The sequence below is a fragment of the Macaca fascicularis genome, chromosome 8 (genome assembly GCF_037993035.2).
Source record: "Macaca fascicularis isolate 582-1 chromosome 8, T2T-MFA8v1.1".
NCBI classification, from domain to species: Eukaryota; Metazoa; Chordata; class Mammalia; order Primates; family Cercopithecidae; genus Macaca; species Macaca fascicularis.
This window is the reverse complement of record NC_088382.1, coordinates 135,574,256-135,588,954: the sequence shown is the minus strand read 5'-3', so window position 1 is coordinate 135,588,954 and position 14,699 is coordinate 135,574,256. Positions and strand designations below refer to the sequence as shown.

The window sequence follows — 14,699 nt, the reverse complement described above, 5'->3', positions numbered from 1 at the left end:
ACAAATTTTGATTTGCCAACCACCATAATCTCGTTTCACACAGAATGGAGGCTATCTGGGATTCAGAGAGGGCAAGCAAATGTTTAGATAGTAGCTGCCTGTGAGTAGACAACACGATCTGTGCCAGCCATGCTACGCTGTCCCTGTTCTTATGGAGATTCCAGTCTAAAAGGAAAGACCAATATTAATTACCGAATCCATTAGCGAATGCTACCTGCAAAGCAAGTGAGGTACTCTGAAGGAAAGGAAGACCGGGACTCACAGCGGAAGGTGAGCTGGCCCTGGGGCAGCAGAAGGGCTTGCCTTGAGAAACGCTTGGGTTGAGAGCTAAAAGATGAAAAGGCTTTATTTCAGGTGGCACAAGAGAGATGAGAAGAGAATTCTAGGCAGAATAAACAGCACTTGCAAAGGCAAGAGAGAACAGGCTCTGAAGCCTCCTGGTATGCCCAGCCCCAAGGCAGGGAGCAGGGTATGGAATGAGTTGAGGCTGGAGTGGGAAGGAGAGGCAGGCCATGCAGCAACTGACAGAGTCATGATCTCTGTGCAAAGAGCACTGGGGAGCCATGGAAAGACATAGGCAGAACAGTGGCATTAAGCAAGAAATACCCAATGCATCCAATAGGTGACTAGACTAATACTCAAACTTAGATCCTTTGCCCTTCTTCCCCCCCCATCTCCAACCTCACTGCATTTTGCCAGCCCAGGAAGTTTAGCCAGTAGAGGTCATCACCAAGCCACACAGATCACAGAACCTCAGGGTTGGCACGGACTTGGCTATCTTGGAGACACATCCACTAGCTAAGCACTCCCATGTCCTCTCTGAATCCCAGCCCATTCCCAGTCTGTGTGAAACTGGACATCTGGACTCAGCATATGCTTAATAGCTGGGTCATCTCTAGCAAATTAAATCACTTCTGTGGGTCTCCCTTTCTACACCTGCACTACGGCAGTGCTAGCGTCAATTGGCTATTAAGATAATGTAGGTCATGTTTTCAGGACCATATCCAATCTTTAGTAGATGCCCAAAGAGTGATGATTTAATCTGAATTCAGCCATTCATCTTGAGCTATATCTTTCTCCCAACTCAGCTGTGACAGTTCCAAGACATCATTCTGCATATCAGACAGAGCTTATCATTAAGTCTAATAGTCCACTAAATAATTATGCATGTTAATTATGCAGCCCATAGCTAACGCAGAAATTAAAAAAAAAATCATAAACTTACCCACAGTGGAGAAAGGAGGAAGTGAAGAAATCTCATCTTTCTGGTATAATTTTCCATTGTTTTATTCCTTGGAAAATAGCCAGCATAATTTTGCATGGTGTTCAAAAAATGAATGTCACCTCACAAAAAGACAATGAGTTCAATATTTCTGTTGAAAATAAACATTTGAAAACAGTATCTATTTTTATATTTATGTATATTTATTCATCTATTCAATTTATAATTTCAGGCTCATTTCACACTAAGTGTTCTGAATCAAAAAGATGAACAAAATACAGTGCCATTCTTCAAGGACTTCACAGTCTACAGGAAAGGGATATAGTTAAACAAATAACTGCAGAATTGGAAATTGGAGCTGATGTGCTTAGAAGGGTTTTGAACAAGGGGCATGACTGTGACTTCCTCTGCTTTTGCAAACTTCAGGAAAACCTTTACGCACAGGTGAGTTCCACATGAGGCTAATTTGAAGCTTGTGTTCTGATTTTGCCAATTAAGATAAGAAGGAAACATATTGATAGCAAGAAGAATAGCCTGGGCAAGAAAATGAAGGCCCAAGAAGGATGTGTTTTCTCAGTAGCCTGGAAAGGCATCTCCTCTCAACCTCCAGGGAAATCAAAATAGACACTCAGTGATGGGTCCTGAGCATTTTCAGATACAATGAAAGTTCTAAATTACTGGAATTAGATATGTTAAATCAAGACTATCATGACAACCTGACTTCAAGTCTTATTTGCTGAAAGTGCAAAGTAGAAGAAATGACCATTCTGTGTGTGCGGCACCCTTGTGATCTCACAAGGACGATGCTTAATGACATATGGAAACCCGTTGGGTAATTGAATAGTCTGAGGCTAATTGCATCTGACTGTGTTATTCTAATGTGATGGGTTGAGATGTGCAATGGGTAGGAGAAAACAGATTTCTAGAATTGCAATGGGTGACTGTTTGCTCTGACCTTCATTGAATTTGAACATGGGGAACAGGATGCAGTGGGGCACAAGTTGACAGCCAGCACGTGAGGAGTGGGGCAGACTAATTTGTCAGTGTGGCTCACAAAGGTGTCTTGTATTCATTTCAGAACAAATCCAGCAGCTGTGATTCTGCCTTGTCCTCCAAGTAAAGGCTTATCTTCTTCTTCCCAGGCTAAATGCATCTGCAGAGCCCTCCAGCTCAACATCATTATTTATATGGAACTTTTATATAATTCCTTCTAAAAACACAAATATTCTCATTTGCTCCTCACAATTGTGAATGGTTATTATCCCTCATCCAACCTCATTTTGCAGATGAAGAAATCAAACTCCAGAGAAACTGAGTAGCCTACTGGTTACAAAGTGATAGAATCATGACTCATGTCCATGTCATTCTACTTGCAAATGCAGTGTCCTGCTGGACTCTGCTCTCACATTTTAGTTGGGAGAGGCCTGGGAGAACTGTTTGTGCCTTTAGGCAGACACACAGATCCTGAGGTGGCCCAGGCTAATGAGAGCAAATATTAAGAAAATGGAGATGGTTAGACTTAATGACTATTATCATTTTCACTTTACAGTTGAAAATACAGAATCTCAGAGTGAAGCCCTAACTTCCCACAGCAGATGGGGTCTATGAGGAGGAAGAAGTGGATGCATGGACCAGTCCTGTTTTGAAGACAAGTCTCATGGTGCTACTGTGCCTCCATGAGCTCCTGATGCCCAGAAGCTGGTATCCTGTGAGTGGGTAGGCTAATGATTATACCAACTAACCCTGCAGGGATTTGCACTGATGTTGAGGCCCATTCACACATTAGTACAGCTCCATAGGTTGTAGGACATTTTCCAGGCTGGAGCAAATAAGTTATTGCTTTCAGTAAATCCCCTCCCTCCTTCCTCTCCTTTTATCTCAGATTTGCAATGATGGAGTGGGTTAAGTTTTAAGACTATTATCTGTCTGTTTATAATATTCTCTGGGTGACCACATCTGCAGAAACCTCTTGCAATATTCAAGTCCAAATCCAACACAACTCTATCACCAATCTATAAGCTCCATTTACCTCCATATCCCTAGTGAGTACATCATAACATCAGAGATACACAAAAAATTACTTACAGAAATAATATGGAATTATTTTATGAAGTCCAAATAATATATATTGGGTTTATTGCATGGTGTTATGTTTACAAGCAATTACTTGACTCGCAAAATCTGCTTGATATGAAGTGTGTTGTAATGGTTTTCTGCCGCTACTCCTCTGAAGTCTTGAGTGTTTCCACCCTCCAGGGGGAAACAGCTAATATCTATCTGCCTGTTCTAAAACATTGCGTGCAAGTACATACACACATAATCCCCTTGCATCTTCTGAGATTTAGCAAATGATTAAATGCTGAACAATTTAGCAATCTATTGAGTGACTTTTCATTTGCTATCAAAGGAGGCAGATGTATGGTCCTAGGGAATGTGCATGGATTTTAGTGGTATATCATGGTACCTACAATCTCTGGCATGTTAGGTAAGTTACTTAACTCTGAGGTTCTATATTTTGAACTGTGAAGTGAAAATGATAATAGTCATTGAGTTTCAAGGAAAGAAATTACAATGAAGTCATGAGGGGTCAGGTTTCCTGAGTTCCAATGCTTCTTTCACCACTGTAGTGGATGCTGTGGTGCTGCACTCAGATTCCAGAACTGAGAAACTCATGCCCACGGCTGCTGGAATTATGGGTTGTTGATATCTCACAGCCATGTTTCTTCTCAGGAAATGTCCTCTCTTGGCCAAAGAGAGCTCCTCTGTCTAATGCTACACCCTTCTCCTGGGGACAGTCTGCAAGGCTTCAAAGTCTTGGCATTCCTTCTTCAATTCGGCCCTGAAGGGTTATTCCAACTCCAGAAATGCCTGGGAAGTCACCTGCAACCAGTATGACCCAATCCTGCTTCTCTGACCCCCTGACATATGCTGCTCCAGAAAACACCCCCAATAAACTTTACACAAATATATTTCCAATTCAGAGTCGGCTTCCTGGAGTCTTGGTAGTTCCATGAAATTTACTGCTTATTGTGTATAGAGGTCACATAGATAATTACACATGGTAGAATTGGAATTGAAATTCTGATAAGAACCCTGTGATTTCAAGTCCAGGTCTCCTATTGGCCTCCATTGTTCTATTTCATTCTGAAATAGATTGGAGGAACTCACAACACAATAGATCCCATATTTCAGCTAGTTAATAATCAACATATTCTGGTCTTAGTGGCCATTATTTTTAAGAAGTTGTATACACCATTATAATTAGTGTGATTCAGTCAGGTTTTTCTACTACAGTGGGGCAGTCTGGAACTCAGTCAGATATACTTGACTTCCTCAAGTCTTTATGAGATTCATTTTTATATTTTTAAAATTACATTTTGAACTGACACAGAGTGCAATGTTGAAGAGGTGATCCTATAAACAAGCAAAGGTCACTGTCATTTATTCCTTCATTCATGCTGTTTTTATCCATCCAACCAGCCACCATATATTGTGTGCTTCCCATGTACCATGACACATTCTGAGAACTTTCCACACATGCTCTCCTTTCATCTTCACATCAACAACATGAATCTTAAGCTGTGCTGAATTTTGTCCAAAATGACTCAGATAGGAAAAGGCAGAATAAGGAATACATTCCAGTTGTCTCCAAATTCCATGCTTTTCTAAGTGTCACATTATATTGTCCTTCCCACTGGCACACAGCTTAAATAAAAGTCAAACTATGAGAAGCAATAGAAAGTAATATCAGAGTAGAGGTGAGAAGATGCACTTACATAAATGATCATTCAAGACTTCCTGGAGAAGGCACTAGTTGGCCTTTGGAGTGACCTAGACTCACTTCCAAGTAGAAAGCTCAGTAATTTTGCTTGAGACATAGCGCGGAAAGGGCCCAGGCTTCAGTGTGTGGCTGACTTGAATTTGAGCTCTATCTTTATCTATTACTACCTATGTGGCTCTGGACATCTTACTTAACCTCTCTGAATCTTCATCTTGTCATTGTGAGAGACCTCATTGACTTGTTGTAAAGATTAAAGAAATCATGAAACACAACTAGTCCAATAACTGATACTATAGTATTTAACAAGTGATGTGTGATTTGAGTTAATTCAAGTCTCTAGGTTATAGCAAGAAAATGGCAAAAAAATTAATTAATCAGCTTCTCCAGTTTGTGCCTTTGAGAAGGGTAAGCCAAAGGAGGACTTTGTTCTCATATCTCATGTTACATCATTTGTCATAAAAATTACACATTCACACAAGCGCGCGCGCACACACACACACACACACACAGGCACAAATACTCAGACATGAGCCACAATCCACAATGGAGGAGAGCTTAGAGTGCTTAGACACCATAATAAACTTTCACATAAAGTAGAGCAGTAGTGTTCTTAATTAAAATCTCTAAAGAACTCTTGTTGTTGACAATATCACCACCCAAAGCCATATTTACCTTGTTAATTATTCAAGTTGCAGTGAATAAGAAACAATGCCCAGGCTTCCCATAAAATTTCCAAAAATTAAACCAGGGAAATGGGCAATAAATGTCATTTGAAATGGAACTGATGCCAGTTAATTACAAGACAACTGTAAAATAATAGGGCATGAGGTGCTCCAACAATGCCTAATTAGTAACTATATGGGTATTTCCTTGGAAAAAATGGCAATTACATGGTGCAAACACTTAGCAGTCATCATCAAAGGCCCTTAACCGATATTAGCTAATTAATCTTCCTTACAACACTCCGGCAGGAGGCAGCACAAGTCCTCATTGAAAGAGGTAGAAGGGAAGGCCAAAAGGTGAAATGGAAAATCCTCTTCTGCTCAGCATCTCTAAAGAACCATTTGACACTCGCAGCCTAGAAGCACTCAAGAGAGATTCCTAGGCCAAGAGAGGTAGATTGTTTTCTTTTTTTTTTTTTTAATTTATTTATTATTATTATACTTTAAGTTGTAGGGTACATGTGCATAACGTGCAGGTTTGTTACATATGTATACTTGTGCCATGTTGGTGTGCTGCACCCATCAACTCGTCATTTACATCAGGTATAACTCCCAATGCAATCCCTCCCCCCTCCCCCCTCCCCATGATAGGCCCCGGTGTGTGATGTTCCCCTTCCTGAGTCCAAGTGATCTCATTGTTCAGTTCCCACCTATGAGTGAGAACATGCGGTGTTTGGTTTTCTGTTCTTGTGATAGTTTGCTAAGAATGATGGTTTCCAGCTGCATGATTGTTTTCTTGATGAGTGACTTGCCCAGGTGATGCCTAAGGTTAATGTGGTGAACGCCAAGCTTCCTCCTGATTTTCTGCCATGGCTCACATCCTGGTTGTCCTCCAGAACTCCCTGCACCAAATTGCTGTTGCAGGCACACATGCACTCTTGCACTTATCAGCCCTTTTCTCTTTCTCAGCAAGAAGGCTTTTGACCTCAAATATATAAAACCAATGGGGGAAGAGTGAAGCTATGCCTCTTTCCACAAAGCCAAGCTCGTTATATAATAACGTGATCCACAGCCTTTGATTTCAACTTAATGTATGAGATCAGGAATCATTTCAGAAGTATGATTGATTTTGATTAGATGAAGGTATTTTAAAAGGAGTGAATTACCTCTTATGTGACTTAATTTAATCCACATTAAACATCCGTGACAAAATCTCATTTGGGTCTAATTTTGTATTCTTTTACCTAAAGAGGGTCCAAAATTTGTATAAGCTCCAGACCCAAGACAATCTAAGTCTGCCCATCTATCTGGTTGAGTTCTTCCAGCTCTGAGTCAGGGGCCATATTTTGTGGGATTCTGAGGCTTCAATGCCCTTTTGAGGTAGACTTAGTTTCATAAAGCAAAGTTAGGCTACATCACAAAATGAGGCTTGCATGAGTTTTTCTCCACCTAATTCCATTTGTCTTATAATACACCTGATTCTTCCCATTTAAAAAGTTACAAGTTTTAATTAGAAAATGGATAAGAAGGAAGGGGTATAATTACTCCTGCTACTCCATTTTATAGATGGTGAAACTAGGCTATGCAGAGGTTAAGTGACCTCCAAATATGGGACTTTATTAGCTATTCCTATAGCTAATGCAATAGTGAGCCTCGCCCGAACCCATCTCCATTTGATCCTAATTTTTCAGTTCTTTGTGAGTTTCCTTGTCACCTCTAACCTGCCTCTGAACTCATAGCTAATTGATACCCAGAAGGCATGCATAAAGAGCATTTGGAATGGTCCTATCCTAACAGAGTGTTGGATGAGCCGAGATCTAGTGACAGGTCAAATCCAAATATAATTTTCTTAAAGTAACACACACACTTCACAGAAGAGGAGTCATGATTTGTTCCTTCGGTATCCCCCAAAATGTTCTTGCTCCTTCAGTGTCTTGTTCTTCTTCTATTTTGGGGGATACTTGTTCCTTCAGTACCCCTAAAAATGGAAGAAGATCATATAACATTTGGAGGATAAGTTTGACAGTCTGATAAGCCCAAATCCAAAAATCCTGGACTCTATTTGTTATCTGTAAAATGGGCACAATAATAGCACCTACCTTGTGAGGCTAATGTGAGGAATAAATGGACAAATGCTTAGGACCTGGCATATAGAAAGCATGCAATAATTGTTAGCTATATTTTTAAAATATTTTACCCTATTAAGGATCACTCCTTTACTGAGACTATACTGTAATAATGAACTGTGTTGGCTTTGGAGTCACACAATCTAAATTTAAATCTTGTATCATCGAGTCACTCTCTGTGTAACCATGGGGGAGCTACTTGGTCTCGGCATGCCTCAGTTTCCTTATTAGTAAAAAGGGTGTAGTGAGAGCATCTACTTGATCTTTTTAAGTGGGTTGGTCATAGGGATTGAATGAGATAGTGTATGAAATCCTGGCACCTAGCCAATAACAAGAATTTGATAAATGTTAGCTATCAATATATTTTGAGTAGGCATACCTTACACCCAGAGGGGACTCGGTCCAAGTTTGAGCAATAGAATTAACAAAATTAATTTGACATTCACTCAACAAACATTTGTTGTATACCTACTCTATAGTAGGCAGTGTCCTATGGGCTAGGGATTCAGAGAAAAATAAATACATAGTCTCTGCCCTCAGCTGAGATAACAGTGTCTTCTGGCACAGACAATTCAATCAGAATTATAGATACCTGTGGAGAACTATTCTTTTTAGTGCATCCAGGAATGTTGAATAAATAGTGTTCTGTAGTTTCACAAAATTTCAAGAAAATACATTTTATCCAAATTCCTACATTAGAGTTTATTTAATCTCAATTCTTACTCAATAAGGACAAATGATGAATGAATGATGGCTCCTCCTCTTGAAGTGAAAACCTGTCCCTAAACATCTCTACAGACTGGACTTCTTATTGTAAAGCAGCTATTTCCACTGTTCAGTAGTTCTAAAGTCCCCCCAGCTATTGATTATACTGAAACCTGGTCCCCTCAACATATCCACCCTTGATGATTTTCCTTCCTCTAGTACTGGGTGAAGAGAGTCTAACCCTTCTTCTACCTAATGGGCCTTTCTCATATGTCCACTCCCACTTCTGAGTCATCATTTCTTTAAGCTAAACTTCCAGATGCACCATGATAAAAGTCTAATAGACATAAGCATCTCTTCTTTTTTTTTATTTAATAAAGTTTTATTTTTCCAAATCTACAGTTGGTTGGACCTATTCATTCATCTTCACCAGCAGCTGGAGCATCTCCGCCCTTGGTATTTCTGGTGTAAATTACTTGAGCTCTGTGCTTTGAAACCAGTTTGATAAGTCCTTTACTAAGGAGCTCCTGAAGGGCTGCCCTGGCCAGGAAGCCTCGAATCTTCAGTCTCTCAGAGACCACAGTTGGGGTTATAAGTTTATAGTTGGAAACTTCCTTACAGAATTTGTCATAGGTAGCTTTGTCAAACAAGGCTAAGTTATTGAACTTGTCTCGAACTTTGCCTTTGGACCACTTCTTCTTTTTGGCCTTGCCCTCAGATTTGTTCACTGGGTCTTTGTCTTTCTTGGCCGACTTTCCAGTGTCCTTCTTCTTCTTGTCGTCCTTGGGTGGCATTGCGAAGCTCCGAGAGCAGCAGCGGACACTGCAGCCTTGCTAAGATGTCAGCATCTCTTCTTAAAGGTGAGCTTCCAAATGGCAGGAGTGACAACTAGGGCCAAGCTGTGGGTACTTGGCACCCACAGCTCTTAGTTTCAGAACCTCCTCCTCCCCAGGCTTCATATCAGCCTTTGCCATGCTTGTTAATTTGGACCAAATCTACCAGAGTCCCCTCTTCTAAGTCCTAACTGTTGGACTAGGCAGGGATCGGTCTCAGCCCCTGGATAAAAGACTGCTATCACATCTGTCTTTGAGGCCTTCAAAGAGTTGCTAACTAGAAAAATGACTAACACAAGGATTTCAGGGCCCAAAACAGGGACAGTGGGAGTCCTCAAAGTATTCCCTGTTGGCATAAGGCCAAGGCCATTCTCTTCTAATTCATGGGTCCAAAAATTACTCAGTTGGCTCCCAAATTACTGGGTCTGCTGACTCTTGCGACTGAAGGGCTTTCCTGCTGAATTTTGACATTCTTAACATAGTGTTCTTGAACACTTCTGAAAACAGGGGGTTTGTGAAGCAACTGCTTCTACTGCTCAATTCTAATGTTCTTCCATATCAAGATAAGCTGGAATTTTCCCCCTTGTCACTTCCACCTCTGGTCATTTTCCTTCTCTCTGGAACTGGACAGAACAAGCATAACCCCCTTTTGCACAAATAGATGTTTGCATATTTGACTTTATTGTGCTTGCATTTGCATTTCTGGGTCTCTGCTGCTTTAGGTTAAAACTTCACAGCTTCTCAATTGTTCTTTAAAATGATGTTCACATTTATCATATGAATGTTTTCTGCTGGATATATTCCAATTGATTCATGCTTCTCTTAGGCTATGGCACCTAAATCTGACAGTCCTAATAAAGCTGAGCATTTAGGGAAAGGACAGACAATTCCACAGTGCCATGGTGGGATATTTAGTAAGAGTCTTCTGTCTAATAGAGAGGCCATGGATCATCTGGAAGTCAACCACTGAGTGGATTCTCCGCTATTGTGGGAATATAAAACTTACAAGCTACCCGGGAATATCTTCCTATGCTTATTGACCCTAAAGGATGCCCATATCATTTTGGTTCTCCACACAAGGAAGATATTCACCCACGCTTGACTCCCTCACGAGTCAACTCTCCAAATCTGCCATAAGGTTAATTCTTAAAACATGTTCATGATCAACTATCTCATGTGCCAGTCCTAATCCAGATGGCATTTGGCTTCACACTCTATTAGCTGAAAGAATGGAGATCTCTGAAAAATAAGACTCGTATGCCTTCTTTACATACATTTGGACTAATTTTCACTCCCCTCATTAAAGCTCTCTGTGATTGACAGCAGTTGATGACAACCAGATCTGCTGATAGAACTAAATGTTTTCAGTTTTCTCTTCACAGAAATAGACATCCAGAGCAATTTTAGAGCTCACCATTTTGGTGAAAGTTAGAAGGAGAGCATATAGAAAGAATATATACATTAAGACTGAAGCAGAAAAGGCCTTTGATTAGGTGGAGGAAGTATCTCAGGAAATGTGTAGACAGAAATGATCTCTACTCACTCTCTCAGAGATAAAATCTCCAAGACAAATGCACAAATATACCGTAAGACAAATACCTTCACTTATGCATTCAAAATCTACCACTCTTTTCTGAGCCCCACGCCTAGCATAAATGAGGCAGTAAGCACTGATCGTAGAGTCCCTAGGCTTGGATATGATGACTTATTCTGCTTCATATTGGCAAAGCATGTTAGTCTCCTCTCTGAACTTCAGATAATGATAGCTAGCTGCTTGCAAATCTCAAGAATTATTGGGTTATATAGCTTAAGTTATATAAGTTGGTTAAAATGTTTTGTGTTACTGTGAAATGTTATAGAAAGGTAAAAGATGAATAATGCCACATTCTGCCTCATCTGATACTAAGTTGTACACACTGTCCACTAGAATATAAATGCTAGGCAGCTGGAATTGCTCTCATCTCTGCCGTTTCAGTATCTAGCATAGTACCTGTCATGTTCTAGGAGCTTGATAAATGTTTACTGAATTGACTTCCATTAAATTGAATTACTAACTTGCAAGGTCTTTGGGGGCAATTGTGGAATCTCATTTTACATCATCACCATTTCCTTGCTCAAAGCTGACATGAGGAAGTATGCAATAAATGGAGAGTGAATGAATGAATGGACGGAGAGGAATTGAAAAGATGATTCTCAACCTCGAATGCCCTTTAGAATCACTTACAGTGCTTTCAAAAATTAATCTCTGGGCCCTTATCCCAGAGAGTGATTTAAAAGTTCCCCAAAATATTCTAATGTAAAGTCGAGGTTGAGAATCAATGACTTTGAATGACAGGAAAATATAAGGAAGAGTCCACTCCCTCCTTTTTTTTTTTTTTTTTTCTCACCAATGTAGGTTTTACATTCTTAAGTGAAATAAAGCATTCTGAAAGTTTTTTTTTTTTTTCTGAATAAAGTACTCTAAAATGGAAGAGTGATGTTGCTACTGCTTTTTAGAAAATACTGTTAAAAATTGGTTTTCTAGACTTCTAGAGGCTGGTGGACCTCGCAGTAGCTATCACTGGGCAGACACTTGACCCTATTATCTCAGTATAACTGAGCTATGAAGCCCAGTTCAACCGCCAAGGCCAGGACCCAGTAATTCCGCTGGCCTAATGTTCTGAGACGCTGCCACCTTGTGGGCACTCTGGAGCGACACTTACACCAGCTTCCTTAAAACAGGTATATATATATCTCTCAGATGGCCTTAGGTTTTCCTTGTTATGTATATTCTGATATTTCTGGAAAATAAATATTTATAAGGAAAAGAGAATTCTGGATGCTCCATGAAGACGATGCTACAGATCCAGACATGAACAGTGGGTATGGTGTGGAGTTTACATGAGCAGGATTGATTTATCTCTGTTGAATAGCAAGTGGCAGAGGCCATGAGAGGACAAGGTACTCAGGGACAAAGAATTGGTTATGTCAAATCCACTTATAATGGAAGCCATCATCCTCAGCAAACTAACACAGGAACAGAAAACCAAACACCACATGTTCTCTCGCATAATTGGGAGCTGAACATTGAGAACACATGGACATAGGGAGGGGAACAACACACACCAGGGCCTCCCAGGGAGGTTGGGGGAGGAAGCACATCAGGAAAAATAGCTAATGCATGTGGGGATTAATACCTAGGTGATGGGTTGATAGGTGTAACATGCACATTCTGCATATGTACCCCAGAACTTCAAATAAAATATATTTTTTAAAAATCCACTTGTAAGTCTTTACTTCCATGAGAAAAAAATATATATAAAAACAGTAATACAGCTTTCCTTCCCATTTTTTAGGTGGACAACTGGAGGGCCCAGGAATTAATTGTCTTAGTCAAAGCCACAAGGCAAGCTGCTAGATAAACTCAAATTGAAAACCAACGTTTTAAATCAGTATCTTCAGAAAATGAAATTCCTTTCCATCCTAAAAGAAAAATTCAGGAACAAATATCAAATTTCAAGACTGGACTTATATGTGTGTATATGGGAAACAAAATACCCACATACATATATTATACAAGCATACACTTTTTTTTTTTTTTTTTTTTTTTTTTTTTTTAGGCAGAGTTTCACTCTTGCTGCCAGCTAGAGCGCAATGGCGCGATTTCGGCTCACTGCAACCTATACCTCCTGGGTTCAAGCAATTCTCCTGCCTCAGCCTCTTGAGTAGCTGGAATTACAGGCATGTGCCACCACGCCTGGCTAATTTTGTATTTTTAGTAGAGACGGGGTTTCTCCATGTTGGTCAGACTGGTCTCGAACTCCCAACCTCAGGTGATCTGCCCACCTCGGCCTCCCAAAGTGCTGGGATTACAGGCATAAGCCACCGCACCCAGCTGCATATACATTTTTTTAACTTTGTAATGAGGATGAATTGGCTGATAGAAATTTTTACTTCATGAAAAATTGGACTTTGTGATACCATTAAAGAAATACATTTTCTTGAAAGACACAAACTAATTCAGACAAATATCTTAATTTCCAAGTCTTGTCAGGTCGGCTATAATGAATAGATTAGACTCACTGGTAAAGGCACCTGGAATCTAAATATCAGGTATGAATGTATGAATCACATTCTTCACATACGTCTGCTTTTTCAACTGGATTAAATGTGTGTTAAGTTGAAATATGTGTAACTGGGGCCAGAGAGACCTGGTTTTGTGTGCCAACTCTACCACTATATGCTGTGAAGTCTTGCAGAATTTACGTAAACTCCCTATACTTCAATTACCTTATCTACAAGGAAGGCTAATAATGAAAACTCACTAATAATTTTTATTGCTGTAAAAAATGTGCCCAGACAGAAGTTCTAAAACAGCACCAAAATATTAATTTAATGAGTGGAGATTAGTTTTCTTTATCAACACTACAATTTTCTTTAAATGTTCAGCTAATTGATCAAATTGCTCATCAGTGAGTGATCAGTGGAGCAGAAATTATTTTGGTACCACACCACTCTAGATGTGAAGGATTTTATGAAGGTACAAAAAATCAGACTGTTCAGACCATTAGAAAAAAGCATTAAAAAGGATCTTTTAGGCAGCTAAGAGGAGTTGGCAACATTGCGGAATGGACCAGTGCAGTCATCGTGGTAAGTTAAATGGTACATTTGGGCACCACTTTAGGGTGTAATTGATTGGACTACAGCTTTAGACAACAGCCCTGTACTCAGCTCTCAAGAAGGCTCTGACCTTTGATTCTTACTTGACGGAGCGATGAGCCAGCTAGGGTCTAGAAAGCCAAATCTTGATGGAACGGAGCTGGTCTTCAATGATACAGGTCATGTACTCAAATATCAATGTTCAAGCGAAGGCCAGGGTAGAAGGATCACTTGAGGCCAGGAGTCAAGACTGGCCTGAGCAGTATAGTGAGACCTTATCCACAGACACACACACACACACACACACACACACACAAATACTGTTAAAGGATTGACTTCAGAAGCAGAGATACAAAAATTTCTCCCCACAAAAAATCTCCAAGCCAGACACCAAACATGAAAGAGAGAAATTTGTACTGAAACTAGGATACCGTTCTAAGGGCTACACCCCAGAAAACGCATGCCGGTGTTCATCTTGTTTCTTTTTGTTTTCCTACAGTACTACTAGAAGGAAGTGTGGTGTTCCTGCAGTGAATGAGCACAAGATTTAAGGAAACTATTGTGGTGCAGGTGCTATCTGTATTTACGTAACTCATGGGAATGGGGGACTAGAAATGGATGAGCAGAGCTGGAAAAATGAAATTGTTACCTGTTTTTAGAATACAGTCTATATTAGTGTGTTCTTGCATTGCTGTAATAAAATACCTGAGACTGGGTAATTTATAAAGAAAA

At 40.0% G+C, this 14,699-nt stretch overlaps 1 long non-coding RNA gene and 1 pseudogene across 3 annotated transcripts in view; one reads left to right on the top strand and one right to left on the bottom strand.

Moving 5' to 3' along the window:
- LOC102122467 (uncharacterized) overlaps positions 1–14,699 on the top strand; it is a 44,516-nt gene extending 29,817 nt beyond the window's left edge. The window contains exons 3-6 of one of the 3 annotated variants that reach the window (XR_012416948.1): positions 1,455–1,666; positions 2,772–2,930; positions 5,975–6,118; positions 12,665–12,803. This is a non-coding gene — a long non-coding RNA (uncharacterized lncRNA). Of the gene's footprint in view, positions 1–1,454; positions 1,667–2,771; positions 2,939–3,952; positions 4,199–5,974; positions 6,119–12,664; positions 12,804–14,466 lie in introns of those variants that run through there. The other 2 variants (XR_010577484.2, XR_010577485.2) reach the window with 2 other exon arrangements.
- LOC102122078 (small ribosomal subunit protein eS25 pseudogene) lies at positions 8,854–9,326 on the bottom strand (annotated as a pseudogene).